General features: G+C 44.4%; 1 long non-coding RNA gene across 1 annotated transcript in view; it reads left to right on the plus strand.

Annotated features, from left to right (window-relative positions):
- Positions 1 to 2553: 2553 nt before the first annotated feature.
- LOC147426398 (uncharacterized) overlaps positions 2554 to 24133 on the plus strand; it is a 64278-nt gene continuing 42698 nt past the window's right edge. Inside the window, exon 1 of the long non-coding RNA XR_015186188.1 lies at positions 2554 to 2896. This is a non-coding gene — a long non-coding RNA (uncharacterized LOC147426398). The remainder of the gene's footprint in view (positions 2897 to 24133) is intronic.

A 24133-nucleotide genomic window follows, 5' to 3' on the forward strand; every position in this document is an offset into this window, starting at 1 on the left:
ACTTCCATATCGCAAAAAAATAGAGCTACAAGACTTGTGAAGGGAGAGATTCTATAAGGCTTGACCATGACGTCCATAGCCTTCGACCATGGCTTCAACCCTGTCGGGATACACAACCATGGCTTGGTCTACACAACAATTTCACGTATCAAAGATCCTTCCAACCTACACATTCTCAACCCAATATTGGACAACCACATCAAAATTCATCTAAACATTCTCAAGGAAATCGAGCGCCTTCGAACAAGTGCACTGTGGGAGTCTTTGAGTCAGCCACTCACTCTTCTTGCACACACCCATCACATTGTTCAATCATTAAATGTTGTGTCTATCCAAAAACACATTAAACACATTGAAAATGATTCCAATATCACATCATCATCAATCCTTTGCTTGCAAGAAACAAAAGAAAAAACTGAAACAAACTTACTTGCACCAAGCTTTCATCACATCCGTCAACATAACGAATACGGTCTATCCACATACCACACATCCACTTGTCCAAGAGAACCTTTTTTTCATCACCAAGAATAGAGGCGATAGCCATTGTCTTCCATTTAGCGAACGTGACTCGCATCCATGTCGTGAATGTGTGCATATCACCCAAAGCCCCAATAGAAACCTTCCTCTTCCACCTACACAACTCCATGCAAAACATTGATTGCACCATCCCAAGCATTCTCATTGAGGATTTCAACATTGACAATGACAACTTCAACAATAGATATAGGAAGCCACGTGACATCATGGACTCAAGAAAATACACCCAAAAAATTTATAGACTGACAACCACACACAATTTTATCATTGACCATATCTCGGTGTGAAATGAGGGCAAAAATTGGGTCAATGGGACAAGATTTTGGTTTTGGTATGATCATTTCTCTACATACTTGTTTAACTTCCAAACAACCAACATCCTAAAAAAGGGGCACAAGCCCCCACTCACCGACAAATTTTCTTGTGCCCCCCCCCCCCCCCCCCCCCCCCCCCCAACCAGCTCGTACCATCGAGAGTCAAACACAATAACCTTTTTTCTTGTATCTATGGATTTTTTGTGCATTTGCAGCCAGAATTGGTAGATGGGGTTTGGATACTATGTTGAGTTGATTTTTGCCGTCTTCGAACTCTTTTGTTGTGTCAAGTATTGGTGTCCAATGTGGACCGATGCGATCATGGAGGAGATGGATGGTTTTGCCTTCTTTGCTTTTCACCCATTGAATTATCAAACAAGGCTATCCACGCTACATGGGAGTGTCCTTTGATGTCTATTTTTTTGAGAAGTCCATTTGCCCCCTTGACCAAGCCATCCATAATGTCAATGTTGCCTGAACATATTTCCACTATCATGCTAGGCTTGAGTTCAAGGATTGGGCTAGCCCTGTAGTTAGTCGTGGATTGTTTGGGAGATCAATATTTCTTGAACATGTTTTGTGTGGCTTGTCACGTGCCTTGATGAAATATGGACAAGTATTCAACTTTTCAAAAACCTTTTGTTTATGTTGATTTTTTGACATGTTTATGGAAGAGGTGAGGTGTTGTGACAATGTTGTAGTTTTTTTTCATGTGTTTTGTATTGATGAACTCCAAGTACTCCTTGGTGTGACTTCCAACTCTGATACAATTCAAGGTCTTGACGAACACCATGTTCGATTATCGCATAGGTGTCACAAGCTCAACACACTTTACATGGGTGTGCCAGAATGAAGTGGTGAGGATGTCTAGTGTGTTGTTCGAATCACAAAAAATCTAGCGATCGCTTACGGGGCTCAAGCCATATAACCAAATCCGATATACCCAAGGCTCCCATGAGCCTCGCAACACAGAACGTGTTCAAATCGATCTACAAAACTGCGCCGTTGTGTCAGCAATAGCACCAGTCCAAGGCCGAGAAGCAAAACACTTGCAAAACACTGGTAGAGACAGAGAGTTTGTTCTTCGACACAACATAGGTGAAATCCCTAACCCTAAGCAGCAAACGCGACATCGCCGCCCAAGGCGCTCACAAAGAAGGAACCGCTTTCTAATGACCCATCTTATACCATATCTAACCCTACCCCTCAACTCAAGGGAAAGCCACCTACCCTAAGCCACACACACCTTATTGATTCTGGCACCGCTCACCACTCAAAATGGCCACCCAACTTTTTCTTTATTTTTGCTTGAGGAGAGTTACACTTGCCATCATCATAGGTGAAGGTTTTTTTTGCTTTAAACAATCAAAAAATACAGAAATACAGGAGCTAATTTTAGTTAGGAAAAAGAAGGGGGGGGGGGGGGGGGGGGCTCGTTCATAAGTGTCACGGGGCTTTCTCGAGGGATCTACGGTGGATATTCAATCCACCGTTGATCCCATCTCTCCATGAGAAAAAGGTAATGTCCCCACCCTCCCCCGCTTTGGACTCGACCTCACCACCTCCCGCTTGAGACTCGTGCTCCCTATCCAGCTCGCCCGTCGCGCTTGCTTGAAAAGCGTGTGACTGCAATACTATAAAAGTTTGCCTCTCCTGTTGCATTGATCCGACGGCTCAAAGCCCCTCACCCCACCGAAAACGCGCCATTGCCATAGATCCCTCCAGTGACACCTCGTGTCACCTATAGGGGGGGGGGGGGGGGACTAAAGGCCTCACCCCTTCGGAGCAGGCCAAAAAAACAACTGCTCTCATCTCAGAAAAGTTGATTGTTTCCTCTGTTTTGGACGATTATTGTCTCTGTCTCTTGGCTTCGTATGGCGAAGGGTGGGAAGAAGCGTTCTCCCTTGGAGAGGCACGCTCGTATCATGAATTTGTGGATGCAGAAGAAGTCATCCACATGGCTTTGTAAAGTCTGCAACAAGCATTGTCTGCACCAGCACGAGTTTGAAGCCCACCGCAGAACCCAAGCCCATAAAGAGCAGGTGCGCCTTCTCCTCACTACCAAGCTCACAGACCTGGAAACAAGGTTTCCTCCCTCCTCCAACCCTACGACCGCCCACCAAAGTTAACTTCATTTTGCTTTTACTTCCTGCAGTAATTTAGTTGATGTCGATTGGTTCAACCTGCCCGGCAGTCTGCCTTGAAGCAGACATGTAATTATTTGTCACATAGCACGATCTAGGAACTCGTTAGAACAAGGTTTCTGTAGGTGGACAGCAGCAGCTAACCTCGCTTTTGATGTAGACAAATATCTAATTATCACCCAGAGTAGTTGTGTCATTAAGAAAGTTATGAACAATCGGTGTGTGGAGAGAGAGAGAGAGAGAGAGAGAGAGAGAGAGAGAGAGAGAGAGAGAGAGAGAGCTATGAGTCCTTGTTGACCGGCTCCGGCTCAAGCATGTCTTTTCATATTCCGGAATGTCTCTTCATAGACGCTTGGAAAGGGCTTTTCTCAGAATTCTCTTGGCAGAACATTTCATCACTCATGCCCATGGCAAGTAGTGAAAGAAGCACCAGTACTTTAACAATCTGAGTTTCATAATATTGTAGGCGTTAATGAAGGCTTTTATTTTGAGCATTTGGAGTGAGCAGATATAAATGAATTTATATAAGTGAATTTATACGAGTCTTAGGGGTTTGAGTTCATTTTGATTTAATCTCAAGCCAAAATCTCTAGAAGGCATATATAGTACTAACCGATGGTGTACTTGCACAGTGGGGCATTTACATCAGCTCGGGATTTACCCATGCTCCATACATTTTTGGCCTCATGCACTTCACTGCCCTTTTCTATACAAACTTCCTACCGTTTGTTGCTTAGCCATATCGATTGTCCCACCATGGTTTTTCATTTTATATTGTTTAGGAAACCTGACGTGCGAAGTGCACATGCAAATAGTTACTGGAAAAGAGAGTTTAGGTCTGGTGAGCATCCTGTGAAATTATTATGTCAAGGCAGAATCTTGAAAGCTATGGTGCTGTGTGAGAGGAATACAGCAGTTGATTGAGAGCATATGAAGTGACGATGCTGACAGACTGTACACTTTTCTCACATCTTGTTTGAACAGACACACTGTTCGAGAAAACATGGTCATTTCATGGGCTTTTCTAACAACCCTATGATCATTCTGATGTATCATCATCACTTTTATTGCCGAGGTTTGCAAGCATTGTGCTCTCCCTTGTATTGTTTCCTTAGTAGCAAAGTTGAGCTGACCTTTATAGATGTATTATACAGCATGGCTCGACCTCCTCTAAATAACTGCTTGATGTTAATGTGTTTTCGTTCTGCCACTTTGTTGTCATAGAGTTGTCAGGCAGGGCTGAAAAGGAGGGAGCCTCTATTTCTTAATTATCTATAGCTATGATATTTTATGAATCTGTGATAAGGCACATTCAAGTTGTGTCACTAGAAGGATGAGGAGAGCATCATAGATGGAATATCCTTGAGACCATCCTATGTTAGGTATTCCTAGAGTGTGTTTCAGAGGGATCGTGAGATCATTGTGATAGGAAATGTATCTGATCGTTTGTAGCTGGCATTTTGGATGGTTTACAAGATGGCTCACATAGAGCATTGCTAAAGGTTCCTCAAGTTTGGTGAATGAGATGCTGATATATGAACATGAGTAATGTGCCACAAGGTGGGTGAGGGAATCATTGAGATGCATTGACATAGGATTTTCCCATGGCTTGAGTAGATTTTGGAATGGGTGAATGTTGCATGTGAGGCGCCCCTTTCGGTATTTCTTTCTTTACTGCTCAATTTCACGGTACAACTCCTGAGGGCCCTTCTTTGCACGAGCTCTCACAGCTTATATGTCTGAGACTGAGGCCCTGGGCACACTTATAAAGAGTATATGGGATCTAAAAGCAAAACCCCTGAAAAGCATTAGATTTTAAAAGCTCTTTGCCATAAAAGCTAGGCATAAAAATTTATCATGCAAAGACAGCAAGAAAGCTGGCCGTACCGACCTGCCACGTCATTAGCTGCTTGCGCATTTTTCTATCCTATTGCCTTGTCAGCATGTCAACGCAAAACGGGAGCAATGCCACATCATCATTTTCGCATGGTTTTTGGTTTGCAGGTTTTTATCCACTGAGACTCTAGAGGCCCTTTAGGCCTATGCCTCCTCAGCAACTTGTGACAACTCTTACCATATTTTCATGTGAATTCTCACGGAAAAAGCAACTTTGGCCAATAAAAGGGGGGACTCCTAAGAAGCATGTCACAAACGGGAGCGCATAACAATATAAAATATACTCGGATAAATAGAATTTATCACTTAATATTGAAGCCAAAGGATATAGAGAGAAATAAATAGAGAGAGAGAGAGAGAGAATGAGAAGATCGACACAGTACTGGGGACCAGAAGATGGGTTGGTCCCCCCCCCGTAATAGTATCTTTATTACTGAGGAGAAGTCTATACAAGCACTTGAACCGAACGTATTACCACGTTCGTTCTAAAATAAGACTTGATGGTTCCCGGAAGCCTCAGCTTCCGATTCCTAGGGCAAAACCCTATTCCAAGGAACTTCCATTCCTTATTCCAAATCCTTGAGAACCAAGGTTCTCGCCTCTGGATCACACCTTCCAAACTCAGGGCATGGCATCCCTGCAACTCTATTCCGACTCTGTTTCCAGAGTCCTGTTCCTGCAGAATAACTTCGCTTTCTTGGACACGAAGTCCTTCCCTTGGGAATTTCAACTTCCGGATCACATCTATAGAGTCTACCTCTCTTCAATCCATGGATCTGCTTCCCAAACTTGGGTACGAAACCCTTGGGCTGATCTGGCTCTAGTTCCTCAGAGCGCTTTTATCCTGCAGAGTTTAATGCCTTCCTCTGCTCCTACTCCCTCACGAAGAGGAAGTACACCTGCAATCAAATACTTAGAGATCATAACATAAAAATCGTACCTTCAAAGTCGCGACGTTCATAACGCAACTCGGTTCTCGAAAAAGCAATTCCCCGGAAGAGATCTCTACATAGAAAATCCTCTCTTCCAATCCTACACACAAAAGAGGTGTGTTCTCGGGTTCCTTCTCGTAAATCAGCCCCGTCTACGACGTTTATGGGCTGAAAACAGAGAAAAACAGCAGCTTGTCGCGATGGAAACACGCTTCGTAGGCACTTCTTCGCTAGGGAACTCGCGCATTGAATCTTGGCGACATCTGGTACACTTGGGGCAGCCATTGGCATCACCGGCAAACGTCTTCTTTGCGGGTGAACTCTGCAGCAGCATCTCCTTCTTGCAAAAACTGATCCTCCCCTCTGAGTGAGGGCATGTGATGCTTTTATAGCTCCTAGCCACGGGCACGAATAGCTGCTCGCGTAGAAATCGCGGCCGGTTTTTTTTTTTTTCAATTTTTTTTTTTCGCTGTTCTGCCAGAAAAAGAGAGAGAGAGAGAGAACGCTGGCTGATCTGTTGCCTTATTTATCAGATGGCTGCCCACTTATTAAGTGGGCGGCCGGCGTATTTAAAACAATAGTCTGAACTTGCCTAAAAACTCAATAAAACCTATAGGTTAAAAACGATGCTTTCACAGTACTTCCCAGGCGTCCCTTGATGCAATCACATGCATAGTTGCAATGCAGACATAGACTTCCTCGCGGGAAAGCATCTGCTTTCCCGAAAAGCAATCCCGCTTTCTCAAAAAGCATCTGTTTTTCCTCAAAGTTTCCTCTGAACCCATCTTCATTCAAGTGCTTGCTTTTTTCCTTGTGCACAATTCTAACACAGTTTGGAATTTCCTCTCGACTATGGATATTCCCTTTTCGATGCACCCGTCACCCACCTTGTGACGCATCAGGAATACCCATCACCTAGTCCTTTCCTACCGAACTTACGGTACAATCCCCTTCGCGATGCTCTGTCACCCATCCTATGACGCATCAGAGATGTCCGTTCCCGGATGGTCGGATACTTCTTCCTGATGCTCCCTGTCACCCATCCGATGTGATGCATCAGAAGTACCCGTTCCTGGTGGCCTTACAGATATTCCCTTTCACAGTGCTCCCGTCATTACTCTGAATGACGCACTAGGAATATTCTGTACTTTGGGATGTCTCCAGTGAGAAAAACCCTCTCACTTAAAATTCCAATAATTCATTCAGAATTATTTTTCCTTGGTGTTCCAAGCGAGAAAACCCTCTCACTTATAAATCCAATAATTCATTTAGAATTATTTTTTGTAAGATAAAGCCAATTTAGCAACATCACTCTCACTTATAAAGTGTTGTCCTCAACTGTAGAGGTCCAACTGAACTGCCGGGGAGAAATCGGAAAAATTCCAAATCTTGCTCAATGGTGAGTTGAGCTAGTCCTTTCTCAAAAGAGAACTTAAAAATTAAATTAAACGAAAATTCAAAAATCCAATAATTCAATACTTAGCTTTACCGGTTCATGTCCTTCCTCTAGTACCTCGAGGATATCCTTCACCTATCATCAAAGTCATCATTCACATCTTTCCAATAGATCGGAAGTTTTCCTTATCCGAGAATTTGTTAGCTCAATTTCACCTTCTCAATCCCGAGAAGAATAATTCCTCCTAGAAATCAATCTAGGTCTATGTCCTTACGCATAACCTTGCGCTATTAGTCCTGAGGATATTAAACCTCTTCTGTCCTCCCGCATAGGGCATGTAGAGAGCATTAAGCTCGTGTGAATCTTCCTGTGGGCAAACAAGGTGTGTCATCTTACCAAAGTAAGTTCTTATTCCGGGCCTTTGCTTTGGGTAGGCCAATTGTTTCGAGAAGAATAATCTTCCTAGAAATCAATCTAGGTATTTGTCCTTGCGCATAATTTTGCGCTGTTAGTCAAGAGGGTATTAAACCTCTTGTGTCCTCCCACATAGGGAATGCCCAAATCATAAGAGTATTAATCTTGATGTCTTCCTTCACAAACAAAGTGTGTGATCACCTTAAAGAAGGTTCTTGTTTCGGGCCATCACTCAACGTAGGCGGACGGTTCCAATCCGAAGATTCCTTGTGCACGGCGCACTTCCTTCTAATCTTTTCCTCCTTGCAAGCATCAATGACGCCTTGCAAAATCTAAGGCAGATAGAATTCTAGCCATAGCATTTTCTGAACGTACGTTCAAACCCGGTTCACGATAGAGCGAACCCTCTTTCATTCTTACCATTTTGAAACGGTTGGCGAACTATATTCTTACGAACATAATAGTTCGAATTTATTCCAGCAGCATGTAAATGCTACTTAACTTGCTCATGGAGAAACATATACCGCAACCAAAAGTTACTACTGTAATGGTAAAAGCACATAGCGTACTCAATGATCAACGACCATCAGAAAACCTCTTCTCCGTAGAGAAACTCAAATTCCTTCTACCGAACACACCTCAAATAGAGATGCTCGTGTCGGAATATCCTTGCGCGCAAAAAGGCGCTGAAGAGAGTATAACAAACTCTCATCCAGTTCCTTGGCATAGGTCTGCATCTTCGTGTGTTATCCATGTACTCAAAGGTGTACATAATTCTTAAGCTGTGTTAGAGTTTCGGTGAACCTGGGAAATTTTCTTCCCTTCGTAAGATCCTTAGAGCGAAGACGCTCAACTTGACGATCCCTTGGCTCGATCTTAGAGCAAAACCCGCTCATCAAATAATTCTTGGATTCCTCAAGCACACGCCGTAGTCGTCGCTTGTTCCTTCCCTCGTAAAGAGAGTGTTCATTCACTTGTGCAAAAAGCACTACCATATTTTCCCTTACCGGGTAGGGGTTGTGGGCTTAAAGAGTACCCAAGCTTCATGAAAGCTTTTCTTTGCTTGAAAGCTCAGAATGGTTCCTTCATAATTTCCTACCCACAATAGCAGGTAATTTGTTGGAGAACTACCGGATACCAGATCAATCATGGACCTTCCGGATGGTTAAGCAAAGTAGTTCATCGTATAAAACAATGTTCTGACTCAACCTTACTCTCATAAATACTCGAGAGTGATTGTCTTGGTTAGACACGTGCATATCTCGTGCATAAAAGCAATACGTAGTTGATGAGTTCCTCAAAGATTTAACTTTGATCAAAGACTTACCCTCTCACTTAAAGTGTGAGGGTCAAAAACTCAGGAGTTAAATTGAATTCCCTTACTCCAAACTTTCTCCGGATAGCAATGTATCCTTCGAGGAGAGGTAACAAAAATTCGTTGTTTCTGTGTTCAATGGTTCTTGTCCCACTGCGGGGATTGTATTCTATGTACACTAAGGTGTACACTTTCAGCTTTTATTGTTGACTCTACCATCTGCTGCAAAGTATCTTGCAGATGGGTTTACAAAATTCAGGCAAAAGTCCTTCGTTAAATTTGTTCATCTTTCCTTCCTCAGAGAGGATCAAGAATGGAGGTACCTTGGCAAGAGTGAACCCCTACTTGCTTTGACTCACTCGTGTTCCTATTGGGCAAACCCATCCCAATCTTCTTGGATGCCTTCCTCAAAGTGTAGACGAAAAAAATTTGTTGAAAAATTCAGCCTTGAATGGAATCCAAGTCTTGTTAAATTGCCGTTTGCAAAGGCAACTTCAAAATGTCGAATGAAAGCAGTAGCTTTCAGGACATCTTCCCTTCCGTCAAAAGTATCAAACTTGACTGGGGTGTTCCTAGGTCTAAAGACCTTCATATCCTTCCCGAAATGACGGGATTTCTTGGCTATGGTTATGGATTGATGTTCATGGATATTTTTTTTTGGATTTTGAAGGATCTCGAGCATTCCGCTCCTTGGATTCTCTAGGTTCTTGAGCATCATGCTCTTGTTGCCTTCTCAAAGAATCCCAAGTCTTCTGTCGACTTCTTGCAGAGAGAAAAAAATTTCCCAACTTTGCGAGCTTTTCCTGCAGGACTTAGGTTTCCGCCTGCTTACTTCTCTCTTGGCTTATCATGGCTTCTTCCCGTATCTTCCCAGATCCTCCTTTACAGAGAAAGAGAGGAGACCATGCTCTGATACCACTGTCACAAACGGGAGCGCATAACAATATAAAATATACTCGGATAAATAAAATTTATCACTTAATATTGAAGCCAAAGGATATAGAGAGAAATAAATAGAGAGAGAGAGAGAGAGAGAATGAGAAGATCGACACAGTATTGGGGACCAGAAGATGGGCTGGTCCCCCCCCCCGTAATAGTATCTTTATTACTGAGGAGAAGTCTATACAAGCACTTGAACCGAACGTATTACCACGTTCGTTCTAGAATAAGACTTGATGGTTCCCGGAAGCCTTAGCTTCCGATTCCTAGGGCAAAACCCTATTCCAAGGAACTTCCATTCCTTATTCCAAATCCTTGAGAACCAAGGTTCTCGCCTCTGGATCACACCTTCCAGACTCAGGGCATGGCATCCCTGCAACTCTATTCCGACTCTGTTTCCAGAGTCCTGTTCCTGCAGAATAACTCCGCTTTCTTGGACACGAAGTCCTTCCCTTGGGAATTTCAACTTCCGGATCACATCTCGAGAGTCTACCCATCTTCATTCACGTGCTTTCTTTTTTCCTTGTGCACAATTCTAACACAGTTCGGAATTTCCTCTCGACTATGGATATCCCCTTTCCGATGCACCCGTCACCCACCTTGTGACGCATCAGGAATACCCATCACCTAGTCCTTTCCTACCGAACTTACGGTACAATCTCCTTCGAGATGCTCTATGTCACCCATCCTATGACGCATCAGAGATGTCCGTTCCCGGATGGTCGGATACTTCTTCCCGATGCTCCCTGTCACCCATCCGATGTGACGCATCAGAAGTACCCGTTCCTGGTGGCCTTACAGATATTCCCTTTCACAGTGCTCCCGTCATTACTCTGAATGACGTACTAGGAATATTCTGTACTCGGATGTCTCCAGTGAGAAAAACCCTCTCACTTAAAATTCCAATAATTCATTTAGAATTATTTTTCCTTGGTGTTCCAAGCGAGAAAACCCTCTCACTTATAAATCCAATAATTCATTTAGAATTATTTTTCTGTAAGATAAAGCCAATTTAGGAACAAGCAACTAGTTTTCTATGTCTGATTGATTCTCTGAGAAGGGAGGCGAAGCGCAGCCTCGCTAGATGGCAATTCCTTTCGCTCTTTACATCGCTCCTCTCTCTCTCTCTATACTTGCTTAAAAAGAAAAGAGCACAGCCCCCTATTCTTGAGGGCAGCCCTTGTGTATATTAGAAGCCCCTCTCCTCTCTCTTGCATCGGTTGGAGAAGTGCATCAAAGCTGCCCATACACTGTTGCAAATTTCAGTTATGAAGATGGAGTTTGATGTGAGTGTGCGTGTGCGGAAGCGTGAGAGAGGAGAGAGAGACAGTAGGCCCAACACAAAACGTTGATGTAGGGGAAGAGGGGGCGATCAGCCCCCCTGACTACCAGAGCATGAGCCCCGTACAATGTAATGTCAGACTATATGAAATGGGTATCCCCTTGACTCCATATATAGGAGTGCCCAAGGTGGGTGTCCATTGAGAAGCTCAAATGGTGTCTTCCCCGTAGACGTATAAACTGTGTTGTTGTAGGCAAACTTCACCAAGGGCAAATACTTGTCCCAATGAGTCTTCTGATCAGAGATGTACGAACTCAACAAGTCCAATACCACTGAATTTGGCTATCTCCGATTGCCCATTTGTCTATGGGTGGAACAAGGACGAGAATTGTAGCCGTGTGCCAATATTCTCCCAGATTGCCCTCCAAAACAAACTTGTAAAACGGGGATGTCTATTTGAAGCTATAGACTCAAGCATACCATGTAAGCAGAAAAATCTGCGAGACAAACAACTTAGCCAAATGATCGGCTTTATCTGTCTTAGTGAGCCTGTTTGTTGAATCAGTTGATGAGTGTCCAAATGCCATCATGCTCACTTTGAGTCTTGGGAAGATAAAAAATTAAGCCCATTGCTATACTTTCCCAAGGTCGGCTAGGAATAGGTAGAGGTTGTAGAAAACCTGGTGCCTTATGCATGTCAAACTTGACCTTTTGGCATACTAAGCAATTGCAAACAAACTCGTCCACATCCTTTTTGGTTTTGACAGAGTGCCACGGTTTGCCTTTTTCTACGCCGTGATGGCCCACAAAAGGCGGACCGTGGCACTCTGTCAAAGCCTTGCTCCTTAACTCCTTAGTAACACACAACATAGTTTTCCGCATGAAATAGCCTTCCTTTAGAGAATAACGTGCAATTGTGTCCCCGCTCTGTAACTGGTCAAAGATGTCCGCAAAATCTGGATCCATGGCGTACTAATCAACCATATCCTTGAAGCTCTGATTGTGAATCGCCGAAATAGCCGAAATCTATGGCTTGCGAGACAATGCATGTGCCACCAAGTTCTTCTTTCCTTAACATAAACGATCTGAAAGTGAAACTACGACAAAATATTCGCCCATCTCATTTGATTGTCCAAAAGTTGTTTCTGAGACAAGAAGTATCACAAAGGCTGGTGATTGCTGAACATTGCAAAGTCGGCTCCCAGTAGAAAATGGCACCACTGAGTAAGATCTTGGATGATTGCCAATAGCTCTTTCTCATAAATTTGTGTAACCCGCTCTGGTTGCGGAAACATTCTGCTCTCATAAGCTGTAATATGGCCCTCCTGCATTAAGACTCTCCCAGATTGCGACCACATACATCATAGTAACCTCAAATGGCTTTTGCAAATGTGGGAGAACCAACACTGGATCAATTGTCACCTTCTTTTAGAGTCTTAAATGCTGCAATCTCAGATAGTCCTCGAGAAAAAGGAACCCCTTCCTGTGTCAGAATATGTAACGGAGAAGCAATTTCCACATACTTTCGAATGAACCGCCGGTAATACGAGCATAAACCCAAAAGCTTCGAACTTCATGTACATTCTTGAAATCTGGCCAATCTTGAATGGTATCAACCTTGGTTGGGTCCATTTTTACATCCTCCATAGAGACAATGAAACTGGCCCGTGGGGTGGTAGGCGTTGGCTTTCACCCGAAATTCTTTACTTTAGACACACACACAGAGCACTTTGCAAAGAGAACCCTGCGACGGTGTTGCTAATTGAACTATTCTTTTTCTTTTAATGATTAATTTCTTTTTTAGGATATTTTATTGTGTACACTAAGAACTGTTAAAAGATTGTAGCTATAAGAAGTGCCATCAAGAACGGACAACTCTGATGTGTCACTTGATGGGTGATGGTAAACATCGCGAAGGAGTTTCCGTAAGTTCGGTGGAAAGGGTCGGGTTACGAGTGCCCCCGATGCGTCACATGATGGGTGACGGGTGCATCAATAAGGGGGCATTCCGTAGGCTAAGGAGGAAATCCGAACTGAGTAAGAAAATACGCGTAAGAACGCAAGCACAAGAATAAAGATGGGTTCAATGAAGCTTTTTACGAAAAGCAGGAACATTCGCGGGAGGGTAGATGCTTTCCCGTGAGGAGTCTGTGTCTGCATTGCATCTGTGCCGTGTTCTGCACCCGAGGACGCCTGGAATGTGTTCGTGTAGCATTATTTTCACTAACCGAGTGAGTTTTTAAAGTTTGAACAGGTTCACACTTTATTTTATAAAGTGGCTGGTCACTTAAAATATTTTATAAAGTGGCCGGTCACTTAGCATTATTTTCACTAACCGAGTGAGTTTTTAAAGTTTGAACAGGTTCACACTTTATTTTATAAAGTGGCTGGTCACTTAAAATATTTTATAAAGTGGCCGGTCACTTTTAAGTGACCAGCCCTTTTATTAATAAAATAAAGCATCCCCAAAAAGCTTACGTAAAAAACCTACGCAAACTGTAGGGAGGGGCTGAAAACAACTCTCTCTCTCTCTCTCTCTCTCTCTCTCCCCTCTCTCTAGAAAGCGCCAGATTCAGCGATCCCTCTCTCTCCTCTCTCTAGGGGCGCTAAGGTTCTGCTTTTTCGGCTCCTATTCCTGCCGGGTGCAAGGGCCTATAAAAGGGTAGCAAGCGTTCCAGTTCTATACACACCGGAAGCAGCAGAAGAAGCTAGCGTTGGGATTCTGGAGCAAGTGTTGGCGACGGAAATTGCAAGTGTTCGTGTGACGACCGAGTACGGAGGTCGCTTTTCCGAGCAAGGAGCGACAGGTATAAGGTGTTGATACGCATTGAGAATTATTGCTTTGTGTGGTTTGTTTTGCAGGAATCTCCCGTCTTACGGGAAAGCCCTTCACGGGGAGTACGGCTTCACGCCTAAGTCCCTTACGGGAAGGTACGGCTTCGCGCCTAAGTCCCTCACGGGAAGGAACGGCCTTGTGCCCAAGCCCTTTACGGGAAAGCACGACCTTCGGGTCTAAGATTACAGAACGGAGGGGTTTCCTCGGGTTCTCGTGCTTGTATAAGAATTCTCCCTGAATAAAGAATACTTTTGACGGGGGGGGACCAGTCCATCTTCTGGTCCCCAATACTGTGTCGATCTTCTCCCTTCTCTCACCTTTGCAAAGTATTTTATTTTTCAGATTTCTAAGTGCTCGTGTACGCTCCCGTTTTGTGACAGTGGTATCAGAGCTCGGACTCCTCTCTTTCTCTGCAAAGAAGGACGATTCCGGGAAGAACGGGAAGAACCATGTCGGGCCAAGGGAGAAGCGTTGAAGAGGAGCTTCAACAAGTGCAAGCTCAGCTTGCAGATTTACAACAAATCTTACTATTGCCAGATGTCCAAAAGCTCTTGGGCGGAATGAAGAAAACGAATGGACCGATGCAGCCAGGCATCCAGACCACACTGTTGGCATGAGACCACAGGAGGAAAGAGAAGAAGAACGTGCCGAGGTGCACAAAGGATCTTCAGATCGGAATGAACGGCCTACTCCAAGGAAAGGGCAGGAAAAAGCGCTCTCTTTGCTAGACGAGAGCAAGGACATCTCTATCTCATCTCCATCTTACTCTCCTGATTATACTTCTACTTCTCGATCATCTCGTCAGAAGGAGGAAGCCGCTACTACTACTACTCCATTAAGAAAGAAATGAAGAAGTGTGTTTCTGCTTACTTGATTTTTGCACGTGAGAAGGATAAAACTAGTGGGGATTCACTCTCTAGTCTGGACATTAAACGTTTTCAATTTATTGAAAAGTACAAAGATTGTTTCACGGACACACTCCCTGATGAACTACCTCCGGTACGTCCGGAAGATCACCGCATAGATCTCATACCGGGTAGCTCGCCTCCCAATCAACCCCCTTATCGGGTGAGTCTTGCTCAGCAAGAGGAAATTTTGAAGCAAGTCAATGAGCTTCTAGAGAAAGGGTTAGTACGGCCAAGTGCTTCACCCTACTGCTCTCCAGTTCTACTGGTGCAGAAGAAAGATGGCACGTTTTGAATGTGCATAAACTATAGGTCTTTAAACAAGATCACGGTCAAGAATTGCTTTCCGATCCCTCGGATTGATGATATTCTTGATAAGTTACAGGGTGCAAGTGTCTTTAGTCGCATAGACTTAAAGAGTGGGTATCATCAGATACGGATCGCCCCTGAGGATGTCCATAAGACTGCTTTCCGCACAACCTTTGGACTATATGAATTCTTGGTAATGCCTTTCGGCTTGACCAATGCTCCTGCGACGTTCAATCGCATGATGGACCGCATTTTCAGCCCGTATCGAGCTTTTACGGGAGTATTCTTTGACGACATACTCATCTTCTCTAAGTCAGAAGAGGAACATCGGAAGCACTTGGGACTTAGTGTTTCAAGAATTGCGAAAGCATGAGTTGCATGTGAATGCAAAGAAGAGCGAGTTCTTTCTCTCAGAGATACACTATCTCGGCCATATAGCATAGTTACCCGGAACGCGGAACGGGAACGGCGACAGGATCCCCGCGGAACGGGGGAACGGCTAGGGGTCCGGAACGGGAACGGCGCGGAATGGGAGGTATAAAAAACACCCAAATAGTGCATTTTTTAGCTCCTTGTGTTTAAATACAAGGAGTATTAGAGTGCTTTGACTCTAATACTCACAAAAAACTCGTTTTGAAGACCATTCAACCTTGCTATGACTAGATGATGAGAGAGAGAGAGAGAGAGAGAGAGAGAGAGAGAGAGAGAGAGAGAGAGAGAGAGTGAAGAGGGAGAGACTCGAGAGAGTGAGAGGGAGAGGGAGAGATTTGAGAGAGTGGGAGGGAGAGGAAGAGAGCTTGAAGGCTTGAAGCCTTGAGCCTTGAGAGAGTGAGTCTTGAGAGAGAGAGAGATCTTGAGAGTGTGAGAGGGAGAGAGCTTGAGCCTTGAGGATTAGCTTGTGGAGAGAAAGGGGGAGGGGGGTGCATTTTATGAGTCCTTGAGGCCTTGCACACTTCAAACAGAAGCCCAAACATTTACTTCAATTTTTTCAATTTTTGCCAAATTTGTTTGTAGCCGTTGGCCGTTCCAGGGGCATTCCGGAACGGCCGTTCCGGTTTGCACTGGCCACCCGAAACGTCAGACGTTCCGAGACGTTTCGAAACGTTCGGGAAGGGAACTGCCCCCCGGAACGCCGGAACGGAGGCTAGGGGGCGTTCCCCGGTAACTGTGCCATATAGTCTCTCACAATCAAGTGAGTATGGATCCTGCCAAGATCCGAGTGGTAGAAGATTGGCCTATTCCCACTATGGTACATGATGTACGTAGCTTCCTAGGATTATGTTCGTATTATCGAAGGTTTGTTCGAGGATTTGCTCATGTAGCAGGACCACTTCATGACTTGACAAAGAAGAAGATTCCTTTCATATGGGGATCGAGACAACAAGGAGCTTTTGATCGGCTCAAGTACTTGCTAAGCCATGGACCTATTTTGATAGTGCCTGACTTAAGAAAACCATTTGAGGTTCACTGCGATGCTTCAGGCGATTGCATCGGAGCAGTCTGAAACCAAGAAGGCCATGCAGTGGCCTACGAAAGCAGACGGCTTAAGGATGCAGAGTTGCTGGTTGTGATTCACGCCTTATCCAACTGGAAGCACTATCTTCCAGGAGCGGATTTTGTGATCAAGACTGATCACCAGAGTTTGTGGTATTTCCTTACGCAAAGGAAACTATGTGAGAAGCATATGAGATGGGCAAACTTTTTGTCTATGTTTCACTTCCAAATCCTTCACACGGCTGGGAGTAAGAATGTGGTCGCAGACGCATTGTCTAGGCGGCCAAGGGTGAACGCTATCACTTCGGTGTATCACCAAGAATTAGAAGCACTACCAGATTTGTATCCGAATGATCCAGATTTCTCCACCATTTGGGGAAAGCTACATCGTGGAGAGAATGAGTTTCCCTATTCCATTCGGGACGGTTATCTCTGCCACCATCAGGCCATATGTGTGGCGGAACCATTAAGAAAGAAGATCATGGATGAAGCACATGCTTCGCCTTATGCGGGTCATCGGGGTATTCTCCCTACGACCTTAGCAATGGAAAGATATTTCTTTTGGCCTAGCCTTAAAGCAGACATTGATAAGTATGTCAGGGAATGCTTGGTTTGCCAAAAAGTGAAGTATGATCGGCATAAGACGCCTAGGTTGCTACAACCTTTGCTTGTGCCTAATGAACCTTGGGAAAGTATTGCCATGGACTTCATCATGGACCTCCCTAGAACTCAGACTGGAAATGACGCGATCTGGACCATTGTGGACAGGTTTAGCAAGCAAGCACACTTTATACCAGTCAAGAAAACGATCAAAGCAGATCATATGGCTAGGGTCTTCCTGGCACAGATCTTTAAGCATCATGGAATGCCTAAGTCTATTGTGAGTGATCGAGATCCTCGCATGACAGGAAATTTTTGGCGTGCCTTGATGGATAATCTTGGTACGAAGTTGAATTTTTCATTTGCCTACCATCCTCAAACAGACGAGCAAAGTGAGATAGCCAATTCTACAATATTAGATATGTTAAAATCTTATGTGTCAAACCGGCAATCTGATTGGGAGAAATATTTGCCCCTTGTCGAGTATGCATATAACAATACCATACACTCATCGACGGGGAAAGCACCTTTTGAGATTCTCTATGGTAAGCCTTTGCTTCCACCGATCCTTTTAACCAAGGATAAGATCTTTGCAGCAGATGAATTTGTCCGGGATTTGGACACAGCCTACGGGCAAGTTAGGAGAACCAACACTGGATCAATTGTCACCTTCTTTTAGAGTCTTAAATGCTGCAATCTCAGATAGTCCTCGAGAAAAAGGAACCCCTTCCTGTGTCAGAATATGTAACGGAGAAGCAAGTTCCAGATACTTTCGAATGAACCGCCGGTAATACGAGCATAAACCCAAAAGCTTCGAACTTCATGTACATTCTTGAAATCTGGCCAATCTCGAATGGTATCAACCTTGGCTGGGTCCATTTTTACACCCTCCATAGAGACAATGAAACTGGCCCGTGGGGCGGTAGGCGTTGGCTTTCCCCCGAAATTCTTTACTTTAGACACACACACAGAACACTTTGCAAAGAGAACCCTACGACGGTGTTGCTAATTGAACTATTCTTTTTCTTTTAATGATTAATTTCTTTTTAGGATATTTTATTGTGTACGTTAAGAATTGTTAAAAGATTGTAGCTATAAGAAGTGCCATCAAGAACGGACAACTCTGATGTGTCACTTGATGGGTGACGGTAAACATGGCGAAGGAGTTTCCGTAAGTTCGGTGGAAAGGGCCGGGTTACGAGTGCCCCTGATGCGTCACATAATGGGTGACGGGTGCATCAGTAAGGGGGCATTCCGTAGGCTAAGGAGGAAATCCGAACTGAGTAAGAAAATACGCGTAAGAACGCAAGCACAAGAATAAAGATGGGTTCAATGAAGCTTTTTACGAAATGCAGGAACATTCGCGGAAGGGCAGATGCTTTCCCGTTGTCGGGGGATATGTGTTCGCTGCGTGAGCTGGGCAGGCGTCGGGCCTCTGGCTGTGGGAGGTGTGAAAGAGAGAGAACAAGAGACAATGACAGCTCTGCCAATCACCGCAATCATCAATTAATTGAATATTACTTTGAGTACAATTTAGTCCTTAGCCAAGGCGGACTGTGAACAGCACTGTCACTTGGATCGGCTGCTAACTAGGAGTTTAAGCTCCCGTTTATTACAGGATTAACCGGGCCGTTAACGACACCGGACTTAACAAAATGCTAATTCAATCTCTAATGGATGATGGTGATAGAAATTTCCTCATGTTGCTTCATCTCCTTCGATTGCCCATGGATTCTGCAGTCTTCAATTCGGTTCACTGCCTCGATCATCAGTGCTTTGGACCGGCTTAATTGCCATTCTCTAGTTTTAACTTCCTCCTACTTTTTTCCTTGCTTCGTTTATCGTGCATGCCTTCTCCTGCTTTCTTCTCTTGCTTTGGTTCAAGACCCAGCTCGCTATCTCAAGCCTGCTTGCTTACTTCAAGCTTCCCGTTCGCTTGTAAATCCCTTCTTCTTGCCTTTGCCTGCTCAAGCCTCGACCTCGATCTGCCTTCTCCTCTTTGGCTTGCTGTAGCCTCCCTTGGAATCCCCTCTTGCTTCTCGAGCACGAGAGAGCGAGAACATCTTCCTTCTTTCCATGCTTTCCAATCCTTAATGCCTTTCCTTGCTTGCCGGGAACGAGAGAGAAGAGAGAGAGAGAGATCCCTTGCAAGAAGGTGAGAGCTCGAAGCCTTGCTTTCCTCTTGCAAGCTCCCACCATGCATAGAAAACTTCCCCTCCCCAAAGCACAACATAAGAGTTTAAAAAAAGAAAACGTGCTGTGTTCCCAAGCTCTTCATCTCCAAAAACCTAAGCATAAGAAAAAACCTTCCAACCCTTTGTTTTCCTTTTTCCCCAGCTAAGCCCAAGCGTGACTTCTTTTTTCTTTCCAAAGCTAAGCCTAGGCATGCATGAGCGCCTTCCTTTTGTCTTCGAAAATCTCCTTTTCTTCTTGCCCTCCTTTTGCCTAGTAAAAATCCTCATATCTTGGGGACAGTCACGGCGCCGTGACTGTCCCTAGGCTTCCCTTTCAATTGCATGGGTTCACACCCATATTAAAAGTAAATTCAGCTCAACTTTCAACGCCGGTGTGTAAAACCAACCAAGCATCGTCGTAGTTGTCCATAATTGCAACGAGAATTAAACGCCCATGAGTTGAGCATTTATTGCTCGATTTGAGCTTTGTTAAGCACATACAGAGCCCTTTTTGAGCTCTATTAATCAAACCCCAGCTAAGTTGAATTCAACACCCTTGGCACACATCTCGAGGCAAGTCCAAACACCAACGGAACCGAACTCCGACAATGATAAATTGGCCATAACTTCTCCATCCGGACTCCAATCATCAGCGAGCCGTAAAGACAAGCATGAACAACATTCCAAGTATTACAATTCCAACCCATAAACTCCCATTTTGTCAGCTTGGAGGATATCCACTTTTAGCATCATAAAAAACAATTATTGGCCCTTAAAAGTTGAATATAGCATACATTACTCATAAAGGTAGCTTGTTACCAAGCCTTGAACACCGAATCCTGATCATTCATCAAGTAAGCTTCAAATAAGCTCGACTTGCATCTTTCTGATAATTTTTCCATCATGGAAGTGGAGCTGCGCGACACCGCGAGGAGTCTGTGTCTGCATTGCATCTGTGCCGTGTTCTGCACCCGGGGACGCCTGGAATGTGTTCGTGTAGCATTATTTTCACTAACCGAGTGAGTTTTTAAAGTTTGAACAGGTTCACACTTTATTTTATAAAGTGGCTGGTCACTTTTAAGTGACGAGCCCTTTTATTAATAAAATAAAGCATCCCCAAAAAGCTTACGTAAAAAACCTACGCAAACTGTAGGGAGGGGCTGAAAACAGCGAGCTCTCTCTCCTCTCTCTAGAAAGCGCCAGATTCAACGATCCCTCTCTCCTCTCTCTAGGGCCTATTCCCGTTGGGTGCAAGGGCTTATAAAAGGGCAGCAAGCGTTCCAGTTCTATACACGCCGGAAGTAGCAGAAGAAGCTAGCGCTGGGATTCTGGAGCAAGTGTTGGCAACGGAAATTGCAAGTGTTCGTGTGACGACTGAGTATGGAGGTCGCTTTTCTGAGCAAGGAGCGACAGGTATAAGGTGTTGATACGCATTGAGAATTATTGCTTTGTGTGGTTTGTTTTGTAGGAATCTCCCGTCTTACGGGAAAGCCCTTCACGGGAAGTACGGCTTGATGCCTAAGTTCCTTACGGGAAGGTATGGCTTCGCGCCTAAGTCCCTCACGGGAAGGAACGGCCTTGTGCCCAAGCCCTTTACGGGAAAGCACGACCTTCGTGTCTAAGATTACGAATTCTCCCTGAATAAAGAATACTTTTGACGGGGGGGGGGGGGGGGGGGACCAGCCCATCTTCTGGTCCCCAATATTGTGTCGATCTTCTCCCTTCTCTCACCTTTGCAAAGTATTTTATTTTTCAGATTTCTAAGTGCTCGTGTACGCTCCCGTTTTGTGACAGACGGGAATTAACACTTGAATACACACACGGCTCGGAAGCTAGAATGCCCCGAGTAGACGCCAACAACCTGTAGGCCCCAAAATTGGCTCCCTTTTCGGTATTTCTTTATTCTTTGAGAGGGTAATTACAAAGTAGAGTCCTGGGAATCCTTTACCTGTATCCGCGAGATACTACCTGATTTGGCCAAATTTCGGCAGCATAACAGCCCGAAAACTTGCGTGAAACGAATTCCCCTGTTGGAACTCACTTCCACTGGCGTATTCCCTCTGATTTCTGCCCAAAAATAGCAAATTCATCACACTGTATTTACTGGTTTTTGCCCTGTTTTCAGCCCCAAACAGTCCCCTAGCTGTTCTCTGCCAGTGGGACAGGATTCCCAAGGGTTTTGGCGTCCGTATGGCTGAAAAACAGTCAATTTTCTGCGCATACACAGCGCTGAATTTGCACCTGTATGGTGAGGTTATGACCCTCACCGGTGCCTGCTTTGGAGTAGCAGCTAGCCACCCCTGTTTCTTCTCAAGGAGGCTCTTGCCTTAGCACAAAAGCATGAACCCACACAGCTGTACATCAGTCAAATGAAGAGCCCTCTTGTGGGGCATCACATAACTGCACGCAGGGGAGAGAGAGCAGTGTGTAGCGTGCAGGGCATCATTCCTAGCACCACACTGTACAAGAGAGGGAAAGAAAGCACTCCATAGCTCTTAACCTGTGATAGGTTCTCAATGAAGCATCCCCCCAGCATAAATCGCATAAATCGAGCGTCCCCTCTTCTGTGCATCTGTGAACAAATAGATTGCGTATCGTTGAAAACGCAATAAAACAGCCCTGTAAACACGCATTTGATGCCTTCCAATGCTGAAAATGAGCTCCTTGGTCCTAGGTAAAGTCATGGGAAGCTCAAAGATGGAGAGAAATGGATGAAATTCAAAGTTATCAGCCTCCAAAACTGCTCCATAAAGTCAGTTACGAGTTTTGTTCTCCCAAACTTGGTAAATTGGCCAAAAAGTGCCACTTGGCACTCATGCATGCAATTTCCCTGCACCGGGTTTTCTGCTTAAAAATCTCTCAACTGGTGCATTAGTTGACTTTGCAGCAGAGTTGTAAAATGTTTCCCTTGTCATTCCGAAGGTAATGACACGAACACATTTCATGGCCCAAAATAGCAGTTCCCTAATTTTTAGGAGATGCTTCCGTTGGGCTCCCACTGGTCATCTGACCATCTATCCTCATTGGGACCGCATCCAAAAGTGCAATGTGGCCCAACTGTTGGATACTTTCTGTTGGTGATCCCACCTTGACTTTATGCCTTTATTTTCTTCACTTCCTAGTATCCACCAACTTGCTAAGTGCGATGGGGGAACCTAGAATTGAGCCTAGACATCCTCTTACTATACAAATTCCAGTGCCGACCAACTTCCCGTCTGCGGGTGAAATTACCGTTCACATTGGCCATACAATGTCCGACCATTTGCAACTTCAAAAAGAGGGTCTCAAAAATTAAACAAAAGTCATTGGAAAGAAACCAACAACTAAGGTTAGCAGTTGCCACGTCCTCGTGTGTCCCAGGCAAGAAAAACTCGCTCTTTTTCCCGTTAACCACCATTCGATATTGCTGTAGTGCGAGGAAAACTTGTAACAGATGGTATCTGTGCTCTGCCTCGCTCTTGGAGAATACGATGATGCTGTCGAAAGAGGTGTCACAAATGACGTGTACTCTCTAAAAATCTTGTTCATCATCCTATTGAACGTTACAGGAACATTCGTGAGACCAAAAGGCATCACCAAATACTCGTACAATCCAAAGGACGTCATGAACTTGGTCTTGTATACATCTCTAGGAGTGATCTTGATATGATGATAGCCTTCATGTCATTTTGTTGAAACATGTAGAATCCTGCAGCCTGTCCAATATATTATCTATCCTAGATATTGGAAACCTGTTGATTTTGTTGAGAGCTCTGTAGTCAATGCACATTCTCCAAGATACATCTTTCTTTAATACCAACAACATCGGCAAACAGTAAGGTGATGTATTGGACTGAATTAGATCCTTCTTGAGAAGCTCTTTCACTTGGTTTACAATTTCCTCGTTTTGGGCTCGGCTAACTTGGCAAGGTGGCCGATTTGGTGGCGTGTTGCCAAGAATCAAATCAGTGGTGTGATCTGCAGGACGCTGAGAAGGTAACTCTCTTGGTAAGCTTTCAGAGAAACAATGAGCTTGAGCTTGCAAAACATCTTTCATTCCTTCTCGAGGTTGGACAAATTTGATGTTTTATTTACTCTTAACTCATTTAAGTAGATCGAGTAAACAAACAGAGTGGATATCATTAATTCGAAATGGCCGAAGCCGATACAAGTGGGATGGACTCTGTATCTAAGTCAGACTTTGTAAATAATTAATTTATTTACGAGAAAAGAATTATCTAATTAGTTGTGTGCACATCAGAATAGATTTAGCAGGTTTGGGGCCTCAGGTGCGCCCAAGTTTGGGCCACTGCACCTCAGGGAGACCCTAGCAGAAAATACCCTGAAGCCCTAGCGATTGGGAAATCGGGTCTTCAATGAAGGGGTAGATAGTAGCCTCAGATTTCAGGCTCAAAAAATTATGCGCGCTAGTGCAAGCACAGGAATGAGACGGGGTCCTTAGAATATTAACCCTAAGGCCTGATTATTTTACGGCCTTAGGATAAGTTAGTTAAAGTATTCTTAAATGATTTACGCTGGACCAAATGGCCGGACAACTGCGAACAGGTAATGCCAGAGCAGTGTCGGTACGGTATTGCGGTGGGGAGTAGCTAACAGTTTAATTGGTTGCATCTATGTGTGCAGTTGTGCACTTAATTGCACAT

This window comes from Adiantum capillus-veneris, chromosome 24, assembly GCF_014529385.1.
Source record: "Adiantum capillus-veneris isolate H3 chromosome 24, ASM1452938v2, whole genome shotgun sequence".
Lineage (NCBI taxonomy): Eukaryota > Viridiplantae > Streptophyta > Polypodiopsida > Polypodiales > Pteridaceae > Adiantum > Adiantum capillus-veneris.